Source organism: Cetorhinus maximus, chromosome 5, assembly GCF_964194155.1.
Source record: "Cetorhinus maximus chromosome 5, sCetMax3.hap1.1, whole genome shotgun sequence".
In the NCBI taxonomy this organism is placed as follows: Eukaryota; Metazoa; Chordata; class Chondrichthyes; order Lamniformes; family Cetorhinidae; genus Cetorhinus; species Cetorhinus maximus.
Window position 1 is genome coordinate 84,434,771 of NC_135883.1, and position 25,939 is coordinate 84,460,709.

At 43.3% G+C, this 25,939-nt stretch overlaps 1 pseudogene; it reads right to left on the reverse strand.

The window, feature by feature from the left end:
- The window catches only part of LOC144681120 (axonemal dynein light intermediate polypeptide 1-like), a 49,040-nt pseudogene extending 23,584 nt beyond the window's left edge, over nucleotides 1-25,456 (reverse strand).
- Nucleotides 25,457-25,939: the final 483 nt, after the last annotated feature.

Consider the following 25,939-nt stretch of genomic DNA (forward strand, 5'->3'; position numbering starts at 1 on the left):
GTATGGAAGAGCTGCACGTCTGCTCTGATGAGGAGGACATTGTAGGGGGTGAGGGTGAGGAGCTCCTTGAAGGTGAGGATGCCTGCAATGAGGCCATCGCACTGGCTAGATGGGGCAGGCACACTCATAGGAGGAGTCATGGAGGAAGATGGCGAGATGCAGCGAGGACAGACCTGACATCCTCACCTTGCATCTGTAAGCGTTTGACTCCTGTGCGGCTGATGGCAGCACACATACCCTCAATGCTCTGGCTCATGTCATGGAGATGCAGCAGAGGCCCTAACAGTCGCTAGGTTCCAGGAGGATGATGGCGACATGCAGTGAGGGGACTCCATAGATCTTCACACAGCCTCTGAGAATGTCTAACTCCTGTATGGCTGAGGATAGCTCGCTTGCACTTTGTGATCAGGGTCATATCTTGGAGATGCAGCTGTGAAACTTTAAGAGTGCCTGATCTTTGGCAACCTTCAGCACCTGTCCCCTTCAGGAGCACACCATCACCGGACACAGATGCTGAAGAGGGCCAGCCCCTCCTCAAAGGTTGAGAGCACACAGAGAGAATGATGGGACTCTGTAACACCTGCCCACGACATTCTGGCAGCAATAAAAAGTACCACTAAGGTTCAGGCATCAGTAATGTGTCCAGTGAGTGTGAAGCCAGACCATCACTTTGGTCTCACAGTTAAACACTGCACAGGGAAGAGGCCTTGGACTGAGACATCTGCCTTTATCTTGTGCAGGAACTAAGGTTTCACATCTGAATGGCACAAACATTGCTCATCATAGCAAGGAGCCATAGGCAGGGAGATATTCTTGGGAGCTTATTTACAGTGGTGAATATTATCTACAAGTGATTAACACCTGTGCCCAGGCTGTGCAACTACATCTTTTAACCTTCCTATCCCTGCCTCTACGTCTTGGTGCTCCCCAGACATCCACAGCGGAGGTGGAGGCAGCCTGCTGACTGCAGCACGCTGTCTGTGATGACTTCGGCATGCGTCCTGTGGAGGGCCGAGACCTGGAGGGCCCCAGCCTGCTTTGTGAAGGTGATGGTGTAGTGGTATTGTCGCTGGACTAGTAATCCAGAGACCCAGGATAATGCTCTGGGGACCTGGGTTCATGGCAGACAGTGGAATTTGAATCCAATAAAAATCTGGAATTAAAAGTCTAATGATGACTATAAAACCATTGTCAATTGTTGTAAAAATCTTGGCATCCAGGTGCTCCTTCCCCTCAAGGAGTCAGGCTGGTGCCCTTGGGCACCTGAAGGGAGGAGGAACAGCATCTGGACACTCCTGGGTCATCCACTCAGGAATCTCAGAGGTTACCCATTCCCTCTGAGGCCCCTTTGCTTGTGACCCTCTCCACTTTGTCCTCTGGCCCACAGGCAGCCAGAGCAAGTTGGGCCCTCAGGGCCTTGGCTCTCCAGTGGATGGAGGCTGAAGTCATCATAGATAATGGCCAACCATTGCACAGGCTGTCTCCACCCCTACCTCAAACTCCCTCCGCCCTTACTCCATCTCCCCCTGGACACCTTCCCACTCCGAACTCCCTCCTCCCGGACACATTCCCCCCTCCGAACTCCTTCCTCCCCCTGGACACCTTCCCCTCGCCGAACTTCCTCACACCTTCCTCCCCCCTACACCTACCTCCCCATTTGCAGCATTTTCTGCCTTTACACCCTCCTCCCTCCGTACTCTCTCCTCCACCCTTCTATCCTCATCCCCCGACATCTTTGTCCCTCCCTTCCCAACCTCACCCCATCTCCCGACACCTTCGTTCCCCCCAACCTCCCAACCTCAGGTAGGTTCTCAAGTTAGGGGTCTGCTCTTTTTTCTTCTGCTTTAGTCACTTCTCTGCAACAGAGTTAATGTGGTCTGTTTCTGGCTGTATTGCGATTGTTGGATGAAGTGCTGCCACATGGCATGGTTAGTCGCAAGTTCCTCGCACATGCCAAAGCCAATTTTTCACCTTTTCAATGAGGCCTTCAGCATATCCTTGGAACATTTTCTTTGTGCTCCTTGAGATTGGGTGTCATTTTTAAGTTGTGAAAAGAGGATCTGCTTCGGAAGCTGATCATTTGGCAGGCAGATGCAGTGTCCAGAGCTGATTTTGCATGATCATAGTTGTGTTGCTGGAGGAATTGGCTTCAGTGAAGATGTTGGAGTTTGTTCATCTTCCTTTCCAATTGACTTTGAGTATCCTGCAGAGACACTGCTGGTGGAAATTCTCCAGCACCCAGAGATGCCTTTGGGAGGTGACCTAAGTCTCACTGCCATATCAAATGGTGATGACAACAGCAGCATTATGGACTTTGTCCTCTTATGGAGATCTCTGCTGTCAAAGACCTGGTTGCATAATTTTTGGAAGGCTACACTGGCACAGCTGATTCTATGCTAGATCTTCACTTTGATAGTGACTTTTTCAGAAAGCTAGCTGCCAAGATATGAGAAATGTTCAATGACTTCTAAAGTCTCCCCATCAATAACATTGGCTGGAGATGGGAGAGTGCTGGTGGAGGATTTTGGCCTTGCTGATGTTTGGTGAGAGACCAACCCTTTTGTATTGGAAGTCGAAGAGGTTTCAAACAGGATACGTGCCACAGGCTATGTGTGATAATTTGACACTTGAATGGCATAAGAACATATGTACAATAGGAGAAGGAGTATGTCAATGGTCACTCAAGCCTGCTTTTGCAATCAATAAGATCATGACTGGACTTCTATTCTGCTTCCCTGCCCTACTGCCACATGCCTTGATTCCTTTAATGTCCAAAATCTATCAACCTCATTTTGAATATGCTCAACGACTAGGCATTCACAGCCCCCTTGGGTAGAGAATTCCAGAGATTCAGAACCTTCTGAGTGAAGACATTTCCCCTCATCTCAATCCCAAATGGCCTACCCAGTATACTGAGAGAATGATGTCTAGTTCTAGCCTCTCCAGCCAAGGGAAACATCCTCCCAGCATTTACCCTGTCAAGCCCTCTAAGGATTTCAAATGAGGTCATCTCTCATTCTTTTAAACAAACACCCCGTGACATTCAATGTCATTACCATTACTGAATCCCCCACTATCAACATCCTGGGGGTTACCATTGACCAGAAACTGAACTGGACTAGCCATATAAATACTGTGGCTACAAGAGCAGGTCAGAGATAAGGAATCCTGTGATGAGTAACTCACCTCCTAACTCCCCAAAGCTTGTCCACCATCTACAAGGCACAAGTCAGTAGTGCGATGAAATACTCCCCACTTGCCTGGACAAATGCAGCTCCCAGAACACTCAAGAAGCTTGACACTGTCCGGGACAAGGCAGTCCACTTGATTGGCACCACATCCATAAACATTCACTCCCTCCACCACTGACACACAATAGCAGCAGTGTGTACCATTTACAAGATGCACTGCAGGAATTCACCAAGGCTCCTTGGACAGCACCTTCCAAGCCCACGACCACTACCACCGAGAAGGACAAGGGCCGCAGAGAGATGGGAACACAATCACCTGGAAGTTTCCCTCCAAGTTACATACCATCCTGACTTGGAAATATATTGCCGTTCCTTCACTGTCACTAGGTCAAAATCCTGGAACTCCCTCCCTAACAGCACTGTGGGTATACCTACATCACATGGACTGCAGCGGTTCAAGAAGGCAGCTCACCACCACCTTCTCAAGGGCAACTAGAGCTGGCAATAAATGCTGGCCCAGCCAGTGAAGCCCAGGTCCTGTGAATGAATTTTTTAAAAATTAATTGTCAAGTCAACAAGGATGAGAATTATTTTGACTAAAGCTGAAACTGGAGTCTGTTTTTTTAAAAAAGGATTCTGGGCAGGCAATTGGACGGCAGTAGGTAGGTTTAGTAACAGACAGGAAACTGTAGGGAGAAGGAATGCACACTTGGGCTGTAGGGCAAAATACCTAAGAGTTATTCTGTTTGTGTTAAGACAAACAAGCAAAAAGTATAGCATATTCATTATTTTAAAATTATTATACAGAGATAAGTTTTACCATTCTGATATAACTTGCCCTGTACATTTACCTGCTTGTGAAATAATTTGTATGAAATAATGAATGATTCATACAAAATCTTGCCTTAGCCAGTACCAATCAAGCAACCACTGTGTATTTGTAGGGCTATCTTTTCATTTTTATATTTTCCATCTGCAATGTGATGGGAGAACAACTTTATCTTTTTTTTTATAATTTGACTGTACCCAAGAATACAATGAAGATGAGATTGAAAAATAATGAAGTAACTCAAATACTCTTACCTTGGAGGTAATATTGCATTTAAAATGCAATCTATTGACTGCTTATTGTGCTCATCTGATCCCTTAGTTGCTGCAAGAGCACATTTTGTAGGGCTTATTTTTATGTGGGTCTGTGTAAACAAAACAGTGAATAAGTTATTAATAAGTAGAAAAGTCAATTTTAAAATTAATTTTTTATATTTTGATGAATATTTGATCTAATCTATGTGATTCTGCCAGTGTCATTTCTCACCTTTAGCACTAAAGTCAAGCATAGCATACCCAGGCCCAGATAACCTCGCTCTACTCTGCTCACAAACATACCTAATTCTGAACTCGGAAGTCAGAAGAACTACCAGAGTATAAATCTCCGGAGACTAAACTAGAAGGCCCCTGAAAATGGGTGGGGGAATTGCGATGCCTGATTAACCCATGTCTTTTGATTACAATTTGAATGATCTTTGTTGTAAGGGTTTGCCCAGTAGGTCTCACAAAGAGGTACAGAGGCTTGTAAGGTTGAACAGTGGTGTTTATTGGTAACTCATAACTATATGTACAAGTATAGCCCACATTAGCAGCTAACTCCATGTCGTCTCCTACTCGAGTCTCTCCATAAAACTCTGTTTCCTCTTTACATCATACTGTAGGCGGCACTGTTTTCCCATCCTAGGTTAACCCTTGTTATGCTGAACACCTTTGTACTAAAATCTCTGTGTCCAGCAACAAAGCTGTTCATTGGCTGGATGCTTCAGCATGGGGCCAATACCATGAGGGAGCCAACACCACTTAAAGCTGGTCTGCGCTGCTTAAAGCTAGTGCACCCCCCACCACCACCCCACCCCTGCAGACTATTATTGGGATGTCCATTTCTGAGGCTATGAAAACATCAAAGGTGGCAGTATCCTCATATCTAATTCTCTTTTTGATATCCCACTTTCTTATCATCCCATGCTTTTTTCTGGTTTACAAGCCTGAACCTCTTACTTTCACTCCATCGCCTTCTCTGCTCTACAACCTTATGCTTACGCCTTTTTTGTTTCAGAGACCCAAAAGATACAATGTGACCAAGCAGCGGAGGAACACCAAGAAAAGAGTGATGATGAAGATACAGCACTGTCACTTGATTTCACACTCCCAGCCATCAGCTCTGACACTGACACCATGGGAAGAATTTTCCCCCCACTGGGGGGGAAGTTCAGGAGCAGGCACGTGCGGACGCGCCTCCGATTGGCACCGCCTACCGGGGGGGCGCCACCATTTTACATGGGCAGGCCAATTAAGGCCCATCCGGTATGACGTCCGCCAAGAAGCGCTTTGCACTCCCTGTGCTGGCCGGGGTGGGGGGGGGGGGGGGCGGATCTCTAGGCCGGGCGTGCACTCTTTCGTGCATGCGCGTGAAAGAGTGCACTCGTCTCCCTGAGGCTAAGTGCTGCCTCAGGAAGATCAGCGCCAAATTCAAAAATGGCCAATGCACAAAAATAAAATTTCCCTGACATGTCCCCTCACGTGACACTGTCACATGAGTTGGGACATGTCCATCACTTTTATTCAAACTTTTATTAAATTTTTAAAAACCTACATGAAACCTCATCCTGCCCGTGGATGAGATTTCATGCTTTTTCTAATGCCCACCAGGGCTCCTGGCCTGCCCGCCAACCTTAACGTTGGACGGGCAGGTCCATTAACTAGTTGAATTAGTTTTTAAATGGCCTCAATTGGCCGTTGACAGGTCGGCGGGCGCACGGCTGATTCGGCTGCGCTCCTGCCGACCTGAAAATTGAAATGACGCGGGGTGACATCGGGAGTTCCGCCCAACGTCATCCTGCATCTTTTTACATGTCGGTGAGCGGGCCCCGGCCCCCGCTCGCCGACCTCAATATCCTGGCCCACGTGTATCCTATAGGCTAGGTTAGAGACAGGATATGCACACGATGAGACACCAGCAATGAATGGGCTGCAGCCAGGGCATAGGCACCAGTTTGCCAGAGGACAAGGTCACATTCAAGTTCTGTTGTAGGAGACTCAGATGAGGACTTCAGTGGAGCAGCCTATAGAAAAACACGGATGAGTATATACAGCAAAATGCTTGGTAAATTGGGAAGCCTGCCAGAAAGTCAAGAAGCATGGAGCAGTCTAGAAGCAACTTGGCACAGGGTGTTGTGTAGATCTTGGAGCCCGTTTTTTCCAGCCTGGTGTTGGTGGCCACACACTTGTGGACCCAACCATGATGCAGCATCTGGTGGCTGACGTTGCAACTTCCATTTACAACCACAAGCAGCAGCCACCAAATGCTTGAGTGCTGCAGTGGAAGCTCACATTAACTGTCATGCAACCTCAAACTGCTGCCATAATGCTTGTAGATTATAGTGTGCATAGGGATTTGCAATCTCAGAACAGTCCAGCAATCTGTGCTCCAGCAGATGATTTGGATTGCTGAGGCACCACCTTAGGGATGGCAGTGGTTCTGTGGAGCATGAATCTACTGCCCTCTCTCAGGATTGCAGCATTCATCCTTCCACCACTGATACTCCACCAGTGCCCTTGCTGTTCCCTGTCTGCCAGCCAGCCCAGACTGCTATGACCCAGGCCAAGTTGATACAGTCCGCAGCTGAATCTTCTAGCTCTAGAGCTGCTCACAGTGATCCTCTGCAAGTTGCCCCACTGAGAATCAGCAGCCTTCCACCAGTCATGTAGCAGCCAATGGGGTAGCATTAGAAGCAAGAGAACAGGCAAAGACACACAGAGGACTGTCTCCAAAGAACTTCACAAGGCTGGATAGTTGAATTTTGTACAGAAAATGGCATCATTTCATTTATAACTTTAATTTGGAATGTTTATTGGGTGGTAGCCTTTACTCTTGCATCGTGTCCAAGCAGACACTGTTATGGTTAGTGACAGAGGGAAGCTAATGTGTGAGGAATTGGGGTTATGGCTACTGGCAACACTGTCAGATGAGGTCATGAATAACCCAGCCAGAACATAAAAACATAAGAAATAGGAACAGGAGTAGAAAATGTGGTTCCCTCAAGCCTGCTCCGCCATTCAATAAGATCATGGCTGCTCTGATTGTGGCTTTAACTCCGCCTTCCTGCCTGACCCCTCCAAAACCCATGCCTTCCTTGTAGACCAAAACTCTGTCTAACTCAATCTTAAAAATATTCAATAACAAGCCTCCACTGCTCTCTGAGATGGTGAATTCCAAAAATTAACAAACCTCTGAGAGAAGAAATTCCTCCTCATCTTCATCTTAATTGGGAGGTCCCTCATTTTGAAACTGAGCCCCCTAATTCTAGATTCTCCCATGAGGGGAAATATCCTCTCAGCATCTAACCTGTCAAGACTCCTCAGAATCTTATGTTTCAATAAGATTACCCCTCATTCTTCTAAACTCCAATGAGTATAGGCCCTATCTGCTCAACTTTTCCTCATAAGACAACCCCTTTATCCCAGGAATCAGCCTAGTGAACCTTCTCTGACCTGCCTCCAATGCAAGTATATCTCTCCTTAAGTAAGGAGACCAAATCAGGTGCAGTCTCACTAATGTCCTGTACAGTTGAAGCAAGACTTCCCTACTTTTATAATCCGTTCCCCTTGCATGAAAGGGGCTGTCTTGGATGCCTCCTCCCTTCCTCTTCCTCCTCCTCCTGTTCCTCAGCTGTTCAATATACAGTTGATGGAAGGACTGACCCCTCATGAAGTTGAGTTTGTGCAGTATGCAGCAGACCACAAAAAACCTTGACACTTACTCTGTCAAGTACTACATGGCTGCCCAGAGAGATCTAAGCAGTGCAAGTGTTGTTTAAGTGCCCCAGTGGTCTGCTCAATCACATTTTGTGCAGCAGCCTGACTTCCCTTGTGTGCACGTTGTCTGGATGTGTATGGATTGTGCATGGGAGTCATTAGCCATGTTGTCAGCAGAGAGCCCTTGACTTCCAGTATCCACCCTTTGGTTTGCCACTGTGGCTCAAATGTAGCTGGCACAGTAGACTGCTGTAGAATGAAGTCATCGTGACTGCTCCCAGGATACTGAGCATTGATCTGAATGATTCATTGCCTATGATCACAAACCAGCAGGATGTTAAAGGAGTGGATTCCCTTTCATTTCTGGCATAGGGTAGAGTTGGCATGTGGCGCCTGCAAAGCGATGTGTGTGCAGTCAAGGGAGTGTTGATAAACAAGGGAAACAAGGGTTATGGGGGCAGACAAGGAAGTGGAATTGAAACCACAACCAGATCATCATGATCTTATCGAATGGCAGAGCAGGCTCAAAGGGCCAAATGGCCTAATCCTGCTCCTAAGTCCTATGCTCTTATGTCCTATGTCCTATGTTCCAGTCAATGGTACTCTATACCATGGGGAAGCCCATAATCTTCAAGTAGCCGGATGTTTGCTTGTCTCTGGCAAGAGAGTGTGAGGGTACTAAGACCTCCAATATCCTCATGGCTATTTCTAAAATTTTAAAAACTGGACGAGTGACCGTGTAAATCAGAAGCCCACCTGCCATTTTTAAAGAACCAATTAATGAGCTATTGAGCTTGTTAAAGAGCCAATTTTATTCAACTTTTTGTTGCCCGCTGCATCAGATGGAAAACAATTGGGAATGCTTTACAGCAGGTATGACAAGGCAGCACAAGGGTGGAAGAAAAGGCCTGCCACCTGAACCATGGCTGCATGTAGCAGCAGATTCTGCTGGTGAAGGCGGCAGCACCTGTAGAAATTTTAATTCCATTTGTGAACTTTTCTGAGCCATAAGAAATAAAGAGAAATTGAGAGAGTAAGGGATCTTTAAATTTGTAGCCGTGACCTGTTCACAGCCTAACCCCTCTGCCGCATGATATCCCGGTCTAGACTCCCGATTGGTCATGGAGCCCCCCTTCACACAGCTAATTGGCCTCCTTCCTGCTGAGCGGCCGTCTGACGCTTGTTGCTGAGCTGAGTAACAGGAGCTAGCAGATCACTCATTGTCCATTCCACCTCCCTTATCCTGCCGAGGAACATAAAATCCAGTCCATAATAGCCATTTACAGCAAAGAAGGCTATTCAGCCCATTGGGTCTATACTGGTTCTCAGTGGAGAAATCCAATCAGTCCCATTGCTCCACTCTATTCTCCTTAGCCTTGTAGTTTATTTTCTTTTGAAATTATCGATCACCTCTGCTTCCACCACCTTCTTGGGCAATGAGTTTTAGTCATTATCAGTCACTGTGTAAAAAGGTTCTTCCTCACATTCCCCCTGTATCTCTTGCCCAAAATCTTAAATCTGTGTCCCCTAGTACTTGTACCATCAGCTAATGGGAATAGCTTTTCCTTATCTACCTTACCCAAAGCTGTCATAATCTATGACAACCTTTATCAATCTCCTTTGCTCCAAGAACAACCTCAGCTTCTCCAACCTAACCTAATGTTCCAGTGGAATGCAATATTTGACTTTGTTTCATAAAATGTGCTTTCATTAGATTTAGTTGGCTCTTGAATTTCACTGCACCACTTCTAAAACAGATGTCAATCTATCAAATGCTTGTTCCATAATTTTATATGTACAGAATATAAAATTATATTATGTTGCGAGGTTGTTTCAAGTGTTGAAGAATTCATAAGAAATGGGTGAATATTCATTGAAATTCTACCAATAAATAAAACATGCAGTATTTCTAGATGTGATCACTGATCGCTATCCCAATCAGTGAAAGTGACAAACAAACTTTGCCAATCACAGTGCATATATATAGACGCATGCTTATATTGACAAAAAAGAATGATTGTGACATGGTACTGTTGGCACTAGCAATCCTAAGAACGATGCAGCTTCGGAACAGGAAGACCTGCTCACCTATGTAGCTTTGCCAATTAGAGTCGCTGTTCTAATCTAAAATGACGATGCTGAGGCAGAAACCTGTTAAAAGGCCTGATTCAATACTTGCCTTGGATGCCGATGGTCCTGTGTGCGCAGTAATGAGATGTGGATTGTTAAACTTCAAAAGAGTTTCAGAGGCTGGGATCATTATTTGTAGGTTTATTGATAATAACACAACCAGACAGCAACAAAACTCCAATTTGAGCACATGATCCCAGTGCAGGGTCACTGCACATCAGTGATTCGGTGTTAAACGGTGTAACAATCTGTCTCCAAGGAAACCGCCTGTATAACGCCCCACACTCGCTGAGATCTGTGTTTGACTTCACGCGTGTACCCGGTCCGCTCACCGGACTTTGATCGACATCTGGCTCACTGGCTTCTCTGGAGGGAACCATCCGGAAAAAAAACTCCAGGTGCTTGTGACAACCCCGCCAACATCTTTCCAGCTGCCAGTTCAGTGTAAATGTCCAAAAGCAGAATAATGCGGATGTTGTCCGGAAATCTGAGATGAAAAACAGAAAATGCTGGAAATACTCAGCAAGTCTGGCAGCATTGGTGTTTTTATTTCATTCTAACTGTCCACTTGGCAATAATACTGCGAGAAAAGCCCTGCTACATTTCATCAAATTGTGTTACTACATATGTTGGCCGTGGACATTTGAGGGGTGGTGGGGGGGAGGAGGGGGGTGCTAAAGGGAAAAAACGCCATCGTTAATGGAAAATATAAATTCAAATGGAAAAAAATCATATCTAAAATCTCAATAATGATAAATATAAAATGAGTTAAAATTCAGGATTATGTTCAAGGTTGCAAGCACACTTAGGGATGGAAGGACAGAAAGAAACATGCAGGAGTAGAGCAACTTCAAACTCTTTCCTTGGCCATTTTCAGCTCCATCACTGGTGGCTCTTTGTTTGTCCTGAATTCCTCCTCTCAGTTCAGCATTTATCCTTCCTACATCTCTCAACTAACCTTCATCCATCCATCTGACCCAAACTGTCCCTCCTTCTGAACCAGTACAGTTAAGGTGCTGAGGACACAAGCCTTATAAACCATCAGCTCAGTCCTAAGGGTCAGCTTGGTGTTATCCCATGCACGTTTCAAACATGCCAAGATTTCAATGATGTCCAGAACTGTCTCCTCCTCTACAGCTGTCAGTTGAGAGATGGCTCGAGGACCACCTCTGTCTTTCCCTGATGTTCTGTGCTGTCTTCTCCGTCTAGAAGGAAAGAAGGTATCCATGATTGAGAATAAGGTCACGCTGAATGGATGGATGGAGAGCATTTGTTGAGGGTGACTGAGGGAGAGGAATTTCATTGCATATAGATGAGAATGAGTATCAGTGCTGGTTGGACTGATGGAGTTGTGAGGAAGTGCATAGCAGAAGGATATGTTTACCTGCAAGGTAAATTAGTGTGAAGAATGATGTGCTGGAGCAGGCTTGAGAAGGCAGAGTGAGGATTTGGGTTGAGATACAGACAGAATGGAGGTGAATGTGCCATTATGCATCTTTCCTGCATTGCTTAGGTCATTAAACCATTGGCATTGAATCCATGAGCGTAGCGCTATGCTGCTGTTGCTGGCCTCATGGCAAACTCAAGCTACACCTTTTCTCACCAACAAGCTTTTCTTCCAATCCTTAAGAAAGAGTATCACCTTGCAGAGCCTTCACAGCTTCCAGCATCACATCCAGGTAGGTGTGACTAAAACAAGGTGCAGCCTTCGAACATCAGGAATCCATTTTGTCAATTCCTTCTCTTGTGCTTCCAAAGCCCTTTCAAAATCCTCTATATTTGAGTGTCCCTTTAAACACCGAATTGAAATCCACTCATCTAAGTTTCCATCACACCTGCTCAAGCTAATTGATCTGGAAACTATAAATGACATGGTAATGCAATGGTTGTTGGACTGATGTGTTTTACTTAGTTCCAGGTTTTTCACCCTCTACTGGATCACCCCATCCTCTGTACCTCATTTCCAGTGCATCAGGAATTTAAAATCCAGCCTCCTTTTTAAAGAAAACACTTAACTATAAATTCTACCTGATTCAGGAACCGCTTTGAGAATCTATGGCTTAGACTAACATGTACAACGTTTGCTAAAAGTGCCCCTTTATTCCAGCCTCTTAACTATTACCTGGTTCCTCAGCATGTGGACAAATGGTGGGCATGTTGCAAACGCCCCTTGATGTTCAATGGCATTACCATCACTGAATCGCCCACTTTCAATATCCTGGGGGTTACCATTGACCAGAAACTAAACTAGACTAGCCATATTAACACTGTGGCTACAAAAGCAGGTCAGAGGTCAGGAATCGTGTGACAAGTAACTCACCTCCTGACTCTCCAAACTCTGTCCACCATCTACAAGGCACAAGTCAGGAGTGTGATGGAATACTCTCCACTTGCCTGGATGAGTGCAGCTCCTACAATACTGAAGAAGTTGGACACCATCCAGGACAAAGCAGCCTGCTTGATTGGCACCACATCCACAAACATTCATTCCCTCTACCACCGACGCACAGTAGCAGCAGTGTGTCCCATCTACAAGATGCACTGCAGAAATTCACCAAGGCTCCTCAGACAGCACCTTCAAAACCCACGACCACTACCATCTAGAAGGACAAGGGCAGCAGATAGATGGGAACACCTGGAAGTTCCCCTCCAAGTCACTCACCATCCTGACTTGGATGTATATCGCAGTTCCTTCATTGTCGCTGGGTCAAAATCCTGGAACTTCCTAACAGTACTGTGGGTGTACCTGCGCCACATGGACTGCAGTGGTTTAAGAAGGCAGCTCACCACCACCTTCTCAAAAGCAACTAGGGGTGGGCAATAAATGCTGACCCAGCCAGCGAAGCCCACATCCCATGAATGATCAATAGAAAAAAACAATTTATTGTCCTTGCAAGGCACTTAACTGCCAATGTAGACTTGGACAAATGAACCCCAAAATGATTTAAAGATATAATCATCACTGAATTCAGGCCCATATGTCACACTTGTTAGGAGAAGTAGTCAATGTTTATAGATTCGGAATTCAGGCAGAGTAGCCGGAGTAGAAAAATGGACAAATTTTGCAAGACCCTGTGACGTCATGTGGAGCCAGGCACATAGGCAGCGTGGATTGGAAAATCAAAGGGGTGCACCTCACCTGACCTCCTGCCCATTCACTTCAATGGACTGGAAACCAGGGGCAGCTTATCACAATGTTCCAATTTGCACGGGTTGTATGTGAGGCACTGCAAGCTGCACAGAGCATCAGGCATTCATTGTAAGAAAGAAAAGATTGCAACAAAGGCAGCAAACAATTGTCATTATTACAGTGAGGCAGGTTATAACTACCTTATTTTTAACTGTTTGACTTCACTATAACTGTGATAGCAACACATTACTTCTTAACCCATTGATTTTTGTTAAGGAAACAACATTTTTGTTTCTCTGTGAGTTAAAAGGGTTTGTGCTAGTTTGGACAAAGCTGATTATTCACACCCAGTATTACTGGTGAATGATGCTTCAGTGTGAATTAAGTAATCTTTCAAACAGATACATCAAAAAACCCAAGGATTGATCATTTTAAGATGCCAGAAAGCCTGAAGATAAAAAAAATGTTTTTCTACAAACTTTTTTTGTCAGGAGATGGGTTTATGTGGCTTGATAAGGATGTGGATTTTATGGGCAGTTTAAGTAGGTCTAAGTGCATTTTTATTTTTACTCTAGCAGGTCCCACTAACAGCCGTTCAATGAACTTCACTTTATTGCTATCCCCATTCTGAACAAACACAGATGTATAAAAATGAAATATATGCCAGAACCTTTATTTAGAAATTACTAGTAGGAATGTTTTTGAAGATCTGGTGCTTGATACTTTATCATTAATGTAATTTATTTTCATTTTAAATAAAAGGACAAGCTATTAACTTATTTTCCCAGTTGATTGCTGAATTGCATTCTAAATCTGAAATTGCCACTTTCTGAAAAGTGCCAGGTGTTTGTCATAGGATGTTATACATTTTAAGAAAAATAGATAGCAATGTTGAAAATATTTTCCTCCGCATTATTTTTGTGGAAAAAAACATGCATGCATAAACAGGGGTACAATGTGGGCAGAAAGTGGTAATCCTTTTTCTCTATTCTATAGCACTATTTTGAGTAGTGACCCCAAAAGAAAGAAGAGCTTTTAGCTTGTTCAAGGTTAATTATAAGAGACGCTTACTGCATTACATGGGCTTGGAAGAGAGGACAAGTGAATACCAAGCTGCAGGTCAGCTGGCAGGAGTTCTCCGCTAAACAGTGGGTAAGCAGCAGGTATTGGTTTGTGCAGCAGGAACAGGAAAACTGAACATCGGAGGAGCCTAAAACACAAAAATACAGCAATCTAAGCATGATGCAGGAGCAAGATGAGCAACAGGCTCAGAAAGGACGGAATAACTGAGGCATGGTTCACAAAGACCTGCAGGAAGTCAATTGTCCACCTTGCATTATCAATGACAAGGAAAATTGCCAGCCCTCTCAACCTTTATGGTACAGAGTCATTCCAGGCAGCTGTAAGGAATATCACAGGCACCCGTAGCCCTGTATGTATTATTGCCAACAGCTGGTTAATTGATATGCCCACTGATTATCGAGCTTATAACTGAGCATCTGTGAGTCCTCTAAGTTTATCCTTTATGACATTCTGCTACTTTAACAGTTAATATTATTTACTTGTTCTCTTGCTGTGTATTACTTTTTGGCAGTGAATGCCAAAGTCAAAATCTAGTATAGTGTTATTCTGTTGCCTTTCAAAGTCAAGGAAGATCATGTAGGGATGCATAGTAAAACCAGTAACTGAAATAAATTGAAGAGGGTTCTTTCCTGTTAGGTGGACAAGCTATGAATTTTTCTTAGGTATTAGGGAAAATTAAGACATAAGGATTCACCTACAAGCATAACATGAAATACAAAAATTATCTAGAGTAATAAAGAGAAAAAAATTCCAAAAATGGTACACTTCCACTATGGGGGGCCTTACCTTTTAACATAAAAGCACTGTGGACTAAGAATGATTAGGCACACATGCATTTTCTTTGCCATCATATTATGTAACATAATTTGCAATAGCCTGCTACTTTTACTTATGCAACCTTCCTTTGAGACATGCTCAACACCTCCCTTTGTTTCAGTATACGAGTTTTGCATAGACCTATAAAGCTATGACATTCCTTCATCTCCATATCTCTCCCGTATTGTTATTTTGTGGTAATGTTGCTGCAAATCATGAAAGGGGCTGCTCCAAATTACAAATGCTTATTTGTTTGATGGGGGTAAAAATCTATGAAAAAGAAGAAGGAAAATATTTCCCTAATTTATTTGGAAGGCAGTGAATTAGCAGTTTGTACTTGCACAGCCCATCTCTGCGTGTCCACTGGAAAGTGGGGTTACGGACTGGAGCACAGGGAAAACATAGGAACGTAGGAGGGAGGTCTTGTGGTGCAGTGGGTAGCACCCCTGCCTCTGAGCTTGAAGCTCTGGGTTCAAGTCCTACTCCAGGATTTTATGGCTAAGGAAGATACACCCACAAGCATGTTAAGTATCAACTTGTAAATCCTTTCAACATATGTTAATAGCAGAAGGTAAGAGCAGAAGATATTCCTGGTAAGCCATGTGATGGAAAGAAATTGGAGTCTGTACCATCACTATCCGTAGCTCCAGGCTACAACTTGCAGGTAAAAATGTATGTTGCCATAGCTACTCAGACCCTTTTGAGGGACTGGTTGGCTCAGTTAGCTAGAAGGTCAGTGTGAATCAGATTGTTGCCAACAGCACAGGGTTTGATCCCTCATTCTGGATGAGCTCTGCCCCCTTGCCTTACCTGTGTGGGAAGTTGTGGCGCTGTGGGTTGGACCTGCCTTCGGCCAGAGAACACAGAAATAAAACAGGAGTGGACCATTTAGTCCCTTAAACCTGTCCTACCATTCAATGACAGCCTGTCTGATCTGTAACCTAACTCCACATGCCTGTCCAGGCCCCGTATCCCTTAATACCTTCAGTCAACAAAAATCTATCTATCTCAGATTTAATATTAATAATTGACCTAGCATCAATTTCCATTTATGGAAGAGAGCTCCAAACTTTCACCACCCTTTGCATGTAGAAGTGTTGCTTAATTTCACTCCTAATAGATCTGCTTCTAATTTTGAAACTATGCCCCCCTCTCTCACATAAGAATTAGAACTATATAACACCTGAGTAAGAGCTTGATGAGTCAGAAGCATTTGTCTATTGGGGCATAAGCTGCTCCGATGTGTTAAAGTGGAAATTCTGCCCTGGGTTCTCAGAATATAGAATTAAAAGATAGTGCAGCACAGGAGCCCTTTTTGGTCCATTGAGTCTGTGCTGGCATTGTAAAAATGTACATTGTAAAAATCAGCAAAGAATTACTAGTTTAGATTATCACCACGGAGCCTCCAGGACAATTTGCCGTCTGTTTTATTTAAAAATATATGCTTATTATGTTTAAAGTCTCCTTGTTAGCACTATTCATTGAAACACATAATTATTATTTATTACAATAAGCAATTAAGCAATTCAGTTCACTTTCGGACCTCACTTCCCTATGTAGAATAAAGTCTTACAGTGGCTGGCTTTCCTGCTCACGGTGGTTCCATGAACTGTTCAGGATTCGAATGCTCATAGAGCTGCACTATTTCTCCTGTGCTCGTTCAATGCACAATGGAGATGGGATAAATTATCTTGTTGGGTTCCAGAGAGTCAGGGCAGAGGCACAATTCACATCATTTAATTAGACCTATCAAGAACATTTCAGTTATCAGTACATCATGTTTACACCATGCTTAAATAATAAAAGGCGTGTTATAAATGAGGAATGTAAATAATGTTTCTGTGGGCCTCTGCCAGCAAGACAACACAGACATCTGTATAGTAATAGCGACAAGTGCAAAATAAATTCAGGATCAAGAATAAATGCATCTCACAGATTAAGAGCATAAGGAAGATGGAACACCATACAAATAGTTTCCTGGTACACGTTCCAGAAGAGCAATACCTTGTCCAGCACCTGGTCATCCATTTCTCAAGAACCATTGCAAGGACTTGCTTGCCTCACATATGGATAAGCTGAAGCAAAAACAAAATCAAAAATTAAAAACTGCTGTCAAGAGCTGGATTTATTATTGGAGAGGCTGTGGGCTATTGGCAATGTCAAAACACTAAAAACAGCTTTATTTTGTGGCATGAAAGGGAATTTTTCACTGCTGTACTAATATTTAGATTAAGATCTATATGACATGTGTTTTTATACCGGCACTATCAGATTTGATCTCTCAAGCTTTAGCCAACCATTTCTTCTTCTCCCTTTCCCTTGCCAATCTTGCAGTTGACACTTGTGGTCTGCCAGTGCTGACAAGATAGGAGACAAAAGTCTAACACTGATTCTATGAAGCTAGGAGATTGATGCCTGTACTCAGCTGATATTATGAACCAGGTCTGTCCTGTCTTCACAATAATTCCAGCTCTCCAGCTTTGCAATTGAGCACAAAACTCCCTGCCCATTTATCATTTCTCTGGTGAGAAATGGTGGAAATTTTTAATATTAAGTCAAAAGCAAGATATGACAAGGGCTTAACAAACAAATATTTATTTTCTCTTAATAGCATTTAGAACAGGTGAAAATAGGATTACCACTTTTTGCTCAGTTTTCTGCTGTTTTCAATACGGTTATTACATTTGACTTTTGTGGAAAAATATACCCAAGGTAATTTTTTTTTTATCCAACACCAAATGCATTTGTGTAGACAAATATCAGTGAAAGTTATTCAGTCTTATGCAGCCTGGCTATCTGTGATATTGTGATAAGAGTTGTCTATGTCCACCCACTTGCTTGTTTTTTTTAACCTGACTCGCTAGGAGCCCTTAGCCTGCTTCTTGTCCCTTTTCCAACTTTATGGGTCTTTTTAATCCTTATACTTTTATTTCCATGTTTGTCTTTTGTTCAAACCAATATTGTTAGCTTTCAAGATTTTGTGTGAACCTGGTTCAACTTCTGGTGACTTTCATTTTTTTTTTAGATACTGCTGCTGATTTATTACTGCTTCTTCTTCTGGTGCATCATTTTCACAGTGGACCTCTGTTATAGGGTGTTGGATATTGTTCAGCAGGTCTTAATGAAGCCTTCATAGTCTGACTTAGGTTAACTGTAAGTATTTGTTAACTCAAGAGTTATGTTTATATATATATTATACAGTAAAAGGTTCAAGATAAGAGCTGTCTCCGTGCTTGCACATGGCTCTGTCCAACATTAGACTGACTCCTAGGTGTGGCTCATGTGTTCTCCTACATCACTGTGTGGGCCATACTGTACTCAGTCCCCACATTAACCCTATATGTGCCAGACCCTTATACAACAATCTCCTCTATATAATTCCTGTTTAGCCACCATCAGTGAACCTTTCACTTCTACTTCTGGTGCTTTAAAGTCAGCAGTATCATTTCAAAGCACTAGACTGAACTTATTATATAACACATTATACTACAATTAGCTGTTTCTCAACTAAACTGTTAACTTTTCAAAGCGAGTGAAGATAAGGCACCAGAAGTAGAAGAGGGAGAAATCTGGTGCTGGAAAAGAGAGGCAGACAGGATAAATACATAGTGGGCCTATAGTGAAGATAAGGCAGTTAAGAGTCAACTGCATCGGTATGGGACGAGAGTCACATATAGGCCCAACTGTGTAAGGACGGCAGGTAAGGTGAGTAAAATGATGCAATCAAGAAAAGAAAGACTGGCAACAAAGTAAAAGTTTACAATACTTTGATGAAATAAGCCTATAAAAATACTGCTGTGTAAAATACTTAATTGCTTTGTTCTAAACACTGACCTTATAACTTTCATGAATGACCAAGAATCATGTCGAAATGTTCTTCGTATTCAACTCTTGTATCATGCACTGATATTTCCTGTTCCATTATACATTCTTTTGTATTTCTCCACATTAAAATCCATTTACCATTGCTATGTGGATTAAGGATCTGAAAAATCCAAAACATATTTTGATGAGAAAAGGAATAGAATGTAAATCTATTAGAGGAATGAAATCCAACTATATGTGAAACATATATGTGTAAAATTGTATTATATCTACAGAATCTGTTAGATTCAATTCTTAAACCCAATATCATGGTACATATAACAAGAGCATTTCTTTGAAAGAGAACACAGACCTTTGATGGAAATTGAGAGAGCTAAGGCACCAGCCTGGGATCTGGCCTAAACTTAATTATGTTCAGCTGTTGCTCATCTGGATTTGATATGAATGTTCACTCATTGAATTGATGAAATTTTATTTTCACCAATCTGATGCATTTCATCTCATTAAAAGTACAAGTTGAAAATACTGCAAATTACGACAAGGAACATGAGGAGTAAGTGTGGTTCGTTAGGCCTGTTGACAACTACTATGTGCTTATAAAAACACAGGTATTATACTTGTCTGTTATGATTTTTGGCCTCAAATCCAATTCATATTTCAAATCTGACTCATATACTATCTGTGAGAAAATAGTAACCTATAGTTGGAAGATGTAAGTGGGTGGGCAGGTTTTCCAAATCTTGCTGCCAAATGTAACCATTTGACCCATTTGGCTCAAAATGTTTCGATTGCAAATATCACTCTACAGAATTGCTTTTGCAATTTCTTGCAATAGTCCTCTTGTCAATTGCTGGTCAATTCCTAAATTTAGAATTTACCATTTGATTTCTAAGTTGGAAGTTGAGACTAATACAAAACAGGTGAATGTCTAAATATACAGTGATTAGGAGAAATATAATAGAAAGAGTTTGCATTTATATGGTACTTTTCAAATCCTCAGGAGATCTGAAACACTTAAGTCACTCAATTGCTTTGGAAGTGAAGAATCCAAGAATCCTTAGATTCTGGAACAGTCCCAGAGGATTTGAAAATTGCCAATGTGACACCCTCATTCAAAAAGGGAGGGAGGCAAAAAACAGGTAACTATAGGCTAGTTAGTTTAACATCTGTCAATGGGAAAATGTTAGAGTCTATTATAATGGATGTAATAGCAGAGCCTTTAGAAATACGTAATATAATCAAGCAGAGTCAGCATGGTTTCATGAAGGGGAAATCATGCCTGACAAACTTATTAGAATTCTTTGAGGAGGGAACAAGAGGATAGATAAAAGGGAACCAGTAAATATAATATATTTGGATTTCCAAAAGGCTTTTGATAAGGTACCGCACAAAAGACTACTTAATAAGATAAGAGCCCATGGTGTTGGGGGTCGTACAACAGCATGGACAGAGGATTGGCTAACTAATAGAAGACAAAGAGTTGAGATAAGGAGGGCATTTACAGGATGGCCATCTGTAACTAGTGGAGTCCCACAAGGATCAGTGCTGGGGCCACAATTATTTACAATATATATTAAAAACTTGAATGTTATACTATCGCCAAGTTTGCAGATGACACAAAAGTAGGTGGGAAGACAAGTGGTGAGGATGACACAAAGAGTCTACAGAGGGATATAGACAGGTTAAGTGAGTGGCAAAAACTTGACAGATGGAATATAATGTGGGAAAAAGTGAGCTTATGCACTTTGGCAGGAAGAATAGAGGAGCTGACTATTATTTAAATGGAGAAAGACTGCAGAGAGCTGCAGCACAGAGGGATTTAGAGGCCCTCATGCATGAATCACAAAAAGCTAGCATACAAATTCAGCAGGTAATAGGCAGGGCAAATGGAATGTTGGCCTTTATTTCAAGGGAAATGGAGTATAAAAATAGGGAAGTTTTGATAAAACTGTACAAGGCATTGGTTATACCACACCTAGAATGCTGTAAACAGCTTTGGTCCCCTTATCTAAGGAAAGATATACTGGCATGGAAGGCAGTCCAGAGAAGGTTCACTAGGTTGATCCCAGGTATGGAGGGATTTTCTTATGAGGAGAGGTTGAGTAGGTTGGGTCTGTACTCAATGGAGTTTAGAGGAATGAGAGGCAACCTTATTGAAATATGTAAGATTCTTTGGGGGCTTGACAGGGTAGATGCTGAGAGGTTGTTTTCACTAGTGGGAGGGTCTAGGACCAGAGGGCATAATCTCAGAGTAAGGGGTCACCCATTTAAGACAGAGATGAGGAGGAATTACTTCTCTCAGAGGGTAGTTAATCTGTGGAATTCTTTATTGCAGAGGGCTGTAGAGGCTGGGTCATTAAATATATTCCAGGCTAAGATAAACAGATTTTTAATCAGTAAAGGAGTCAAGGGTTATGGGGAAATGGCAGGAAAGTGGAGTTGAGGATTATCAGATCAGCCATGATCTCATTGAATGGCAGAGCAGACTTGATGGGCCAAATGGCCTACTTCTGCTCTTGCGTATTATGGTCTTAAATGTGACAGCCAGTTTGACAGCTTGCACCTACATGAAACAAATGAGCTAAAAATTATTTTAGTCAAGAGATGAATGTTGGTATGAACACTGGAAAGTCTCACTGATCTACTTCAATTAATGCCATGACATATTTTACATAAACTGAAATAAATGGATAGAGCCTCAGTTCAACATTTCACTTGGCAGAATAGACAGCACCTACACCAATGCACCACACCATCAGTAGTGCAATGACATATCAGCCTTGGCTATTCATTCAGGTCTAGGAGTGGGGCTTGAGCCCAGGAATCAGAACCCTCTAACCCAAAACTCATCATGCTACCAACAAACTAAGCTGGCAGTAACCGTCACTTGGTAGTCCAGAACGTAAATATTACTGAAAAGAGAGACATGTTGCTGAAACTTTTTATCTTGCACTCATCAGGACAAATGCAAGAATGACAAATTTCAGATGAACACAACAATTTATATTGCAGGAGAAAAGAGCACTAAATTGTTGGCAAGTTGACTCTGATTGGCCAAAGAAAGCAACAGGGAACTCTGGCTCCCCAAGCTCTCTGGTAATTCAAGAAAGGCTTGAATATATTCCTTTTGTTTGCAGACAATGGGTTCCTGCATATGAATATATGTAATTTCTAGCAGGCATAAATGAACCACATTTGAAGCTCAACCAATTATCTTAGATTGGTTGTTAATGTAGCTATGAGCACATTCAGGATTGTTGAACAAGTGCTGCCCAATCACAGAATCACGTCTAGCAGTAGACATATTGTTTTCAGTTTTGCAGGTGACAGCTGTTGAATACAGTTTGTACTCTGCCTGTTACAAATAACTGACGGAACATGCTAAAATAATAAATATAAAAAATGCTGGAAAAGCTCAGCAGGCCTGGCAGCATCTGTGGAGAGAGGAACTGAGTTAATGTTTAGAATCCGTATGACTTCTTCAGAGCTGGAACATGCTGTTTGATTCAATCAGCCCATTGCTGGGATGTGTGGCTTATGTACCTGGCATCACACCAGCACCAAAATTCATACACAACATTGTTTAATTGGCAGGCAGAAAGATTTTTTGGGGTGATGGTAGCATCCTGTTAGTGGAAAATATCACTCTGTCTGCTGCATAGTAATAGCATGAAATGGTTTCCATTACTATTGTTCAAATATTTGAGATACTTTGTCTTTTCAGAGTAATTTGAAGTAGACCGGGTACTTTTCGCATCTGAAAGTGGTGGCCTTTGGCCCATTTGCAAGTTTATGTGATATACAGTGAAAAATTATCTGATCAGGATAGCCATTATCCCACAGGATAGCTTTTATGCGCACCATGTCTGTGTCAAGCTTACAAAGTGATCAAATGGCTAGGGCCCTATTTGCAAGATTGCTAATAAGGCCAATCTTATAGCGCATGGAGCAAAATGAATCCCACGTGTATATTGTCCAGTGAAGGTAGCCTTGTGCCCTCTGCATCGAATTCCTACCAGCACCAAATTACCAAGTTAGCACTCGTTTCTCATCTCACTCAGGCCTCATCATCTCCACCCTGTGCTCCCACTCTGTGTGGCCGCAAAACCCTGTCTGCTTTTATAGAGGGCTGGTGACTCACACCCAAGGGCCCAGCTGTTATGTCAGTTTTCTGCTACAGTAATTAACACCTATTCAGGCAACCACTTTCAATTAGTGGACAGGTAACTGCCACTGCCAAACATGTTTCAGTTAAACTAGGCTTTATAATTAGTTTGCAGTTTTAAAATTCTAAGTCAGAATCTGACTGTTAATCTAATCATAGCTTGAGAAAAACTTACTGGAGATATCCCACCTGCACCAAATTCCCAAGTTAGCACTCATTCCTCGTTGCACTCAGGCCTTGTCGTCTCCACTCTGTGCTCCTACTCAGTGGGAGTGAGTGAAGGAAAGGCAATATAGTTCCAAGTCAGGATAATGTGTAGCTTAGAGGAGAATTTTCAAGTGGTGGTGTTGCCATGTGTCTGCTGCTCTTGTCCTTCTAAGTGGTAGAGGTTATAGAAGGTGCTATTGAAGGAGGCTTGGTGAGTTGCTGGAGTGCATCTTATATATGGTCCACACTGCTGCCAATGTGCGTTGGTGGTAGAAGGAGTGAATGGTTAAGGACATGGAGGAGGTGCCGATCAGGCGGGCTGCTTTATCCTGGATGTTTTTCTTTATTTGTTCATGGGATGTGGGCATCGTTGGTTAGGCCAACATTTATTGCCTATCCCTAATTGCCCTTGAGAAGGTGGTGGTGAGCCGCCTTCTTGAACTGCTGCAGACTATGGTAGGAATACCCACAGTGCTATTAGGAAGGGAATTCCAGGATTTTTATCCAGCGACACTGAAGGGATGACAATATAGCTCCAAGTCAGAATGGTGTGTGACTTGGAGGGGAACTTGCAGGCGGTGGTGTTCCAATGAATCTGCTGCTGTTGCCCTTCTAGGTGGTCGTGCATTTGGAAGGTAAGGAGAATTAGTGATTTGCTGCAGTGCATCTTGTAGTTGGTACATACTGCTGCCACTGTGCATTGGTGGTGGAGGGACTGAATGCTTAAAGTGGTGGTTGGGGTGCCGCTCACATGGGCTGCTTTGTCCTGGATGGTGTCAAGCTTCTTGAGTGTTGTGAGCTGCACTCATCCAGGCAAGTGGAGAGTATTCCATCACTCCTGACTTGTGCCGTGTAGATGGTGGACAGGCTTTGGGGAGTTAGGAACTGAGTTACTCATCACAGAATTCCCAGCTTCTGACCTTCTCTTATAACCACAGTATGTATATGGCTAGTCCAGTTCAGTATCTAGTCAATAGTAACCCAAGGGTGTTTATAGTGGGAATTTAGCGATGATAGTGCCATTGAATGTAAAAGGGAGATAGTTAGATTCTCTCTTGTTGGAGATGGTCATTGCCTTGCCAGCTTGGTCAGTAGTGGTAAGACCAAGCCACTCTTGGTGCTGGACATTGAAGTGCCCACCCAAAGTACATTCTGTTTTTGTACCACTGTGCTACTATCGCTGGTGGGCCTCGCCTGCCAGTGGATCAGGACGTATCCAGGGACGGTGACAGTCATATCTGGGGCATTGGCAGTAAGTTATGATTCAATTGGTACAACTATGTCGGCTGATGCTTAATTAATCTGTTGGACAGCTCTCCCAATTTTGGCCCAAGCTCCTAGATGTTAGTAGGGAGAACTTTGCAGGGTCTACAGGGTTAGGTGTGTCATTGTCATTTCCAGTGCTTAGGTCGATGTTAGTTAGTTTGTTTTATTCCTTTTCAACTTTTCTATAGTGGTTTGGTAAACTGAGTGGCTTGCTAGGCTATTTCAGAGGGCCTGGAGTCACATGTAGGCCAGATCAGGTAAGGATGGCAGATTTCTGTCCCTAAACGACATTAGTGAACTGGGCTTTTACGAAAATTGATGATAGTTTCACAGTCATCATTAACTCTAGGCTGGATTTTAGGGCCTCCCACCGGGTGTGTTTTCAGAAAGGGGCATATTAAATACATTGGATGCCCAGCCCACCACCTGCTCGCCCACTCCTACCTGTTTCCCATTAGGTTGCCTGCCCTTAGGCTTACTTGAGGCCCTCAACTGCCCAATTAACCGGCAATTAAGGGCATCAATCCACCTCCATATAAAATGCTGGGTAGTGACAGGCGGGCCATAGTGCAAAGGTCACTTCTGAGAGGGCTTCTTTGAAAAGGTGGGAAGGAAAGTGGGGCACATCAATTGAAGGGTGACCTGTATGCATCAGGGGACCACCTCTTAGATGTCACCCCCCTCATTCTTCCCCACGTGCCCTCCAAAACCCAGCACCGCACCCCCTTCTCCCCCCTCCCTAGGCTCTGCAATCCCACCCTGCCCTAAAATCCCAGGACGTACCTTTCTCCGGTGGCCGTGGCTCTTCCTGTGCCTCCTTGCAGCCTCAGGAGCGCCCATTACTGAGTTCTGACACTGCTGGGACTGCTAGAACTGCCAGCCAATTTGATTGGGGGTGGGACTTCCTGTCCACTGAGGGGGCAGAAGCCTGATCCTGAGCCTGTTTAGCCTGCCCCCAGCCTGTTACTGCTGTGGGGCAGGCTTTTTAAAAGTTGATCCATTTGGAACTTGAATTCCTTCAGCTACCGTGGTAGAATTTGAACTAGTTTCCCCAGAGCATTAGCCTGGCCCTCTGGATTAGTAGTCCAGTCACACTGTTCTTAGAGAAGAGAAGGTTGAGAGGAGATTTCATAGATGTGTACAAAATGATGAGGGGTCTAGACAGAGTAGATAGAGAGAAATTGTTCCCATTGGCATAACAGTGCAGAACCAGAGAGCACTGATACAAGGTTAATGGCAAAAGAATCGACGACAACATGGGGACAAATGTTTTTATGCAGCAACTAGTTAGGAATTGGAATGCACTGCCTGAGAGTTTGGTGG